Source organism: Vombatus ursinus, unplaced genomic scaffold (genome assembly GCF_900497805.2).
Source record: "Vombatus ursinus unplaced genomic scaffold, bare-nosed wombat genome assembly UNPS02010193.1, whole genome shotgun sequence".
NCBI lineage: Eukaryota > Metazoa > Chordata > Mammalia > Diprotodontia > Vombatidae > Vombatus > Vombatus ursinus.
In genome coordinates, this window is record NW_020949971.1 from 1,691,160 (window position 1) to 1,692,377 (window position 1,218).

Below are 1,218 nucleotides of genomic sequence, written 5' to 3' on the forward strand. Positions count from 1 at the left end.
AGCAACAGTAATAGTAGCAGCAGCAGTAGCAATAGTAGTAATAGTAGAAGTAGAAATAGCAGCAGCAGTAGCAATAGTAGTAATAGTAGCAGCAATAGGAGTAGTAGTAGTAATAGTAGCAGCAGCAGTAGCAATAGTAGTAATAGTAATAGTAGCAGCAGCAGTAGTAATAAGTAATAACAGTAGCAGTAGTAGCAGCGCTGTAGCAATAACAGTAATAGTAGCAGCAGCAGCAGCAACAGTAGCTACTATTATTAAATGCCAGCTACTTGCTGCCGCTGCTACTATTACTATTACTACTGCCGCTGCTTTGTAAGGGAGCCAGGAGGAGCAGAGTGCAAAGAGAAGTCGAGCCTCTGGAATCGGTAGAGATACCTCCTCCTCCGGGACAAGAAAGAAAGTGGACAGAATGAAGTCAACAAGAAAGGAGGAGATGGAGGGCTGTGACAAGGGAGGGGCCTCTGTTTCCCCAGGGAAGATGTGGGACAGAGCATGGACTCAGTAGGAGGTGTGAAGGGGTTTTTTTTGGGGGGGGTAGTTTTGAAAGAGAAAGAAGGCATTAAAGATTATGTTATCATGTGTCAGGTATCATATTATATTGTATCATATGATATCTTGTATTGTACGATATTGGGGGCACAGTGCATAGAACGCCAGGCCTGGAGTCAGGAAGAGTCTTCTTTGTGAATTCAAACCTGGCCTCAGATACTTACTAGCTCTGTGACCCTGGGCAAGTCATTTGACTCTGTTTGCCTCAGTCTCCTCATTTGTAACATGAGCTGGAGAAGGAAACAGCAAACCCCTTCAGTATCTTCGTCACAAAACCTGAAAATAACTAAACTACAGAGTCCCCCCGCAATTCAAGGCAAGTCACTCTTCGGGATGTTGGAAGGGAATTTCCCTCTACCTATTTCTGATAAAGCGCACAGCTTTAGGAAGTGTAATCATGCAGAGGGCAAGCCCACGTCCGGGCGCTCGAACACCGAGTCGTGGAGGGCGCCGGGAGGCAGCGAGCGCGTCCAAAAGGCCTCCGCTAGCAGAGGGTGGTTTCGATCCACCAACCTCTGGGTTATGGGCCCAGCACGCTTCCGCTGCGCCACTCTGCTCCGCCGGGAGGGAGCCTCCGCACGGGCCCCATCAGGCGACACGCCCGGCTCTGGGGCGCCCTCCAGCGGTGGCTCGTCCCAAGCCCAGGGCAGTGCGGCCCCAGCACCCGCC

The 1,218-nt window shown here is 50.3% G+C and overlaps 1 non-coding gene across 1 annotated transcript; it reads right to left on the bottom strand.

The window, feature by feature from the left end:
• Window positions 1-1,034: 1,034 nt before the first annotated feature.
• TRNAM-CAU lies at window positions 1,035-1,106 on the bottom strand. Its single transcript has one exon. It is a non-coding gene; the product is annotated as a tRNA-Met (tRNA).
• Window positions 1,107-1,218: the final 112 nt, after the last annotated feature.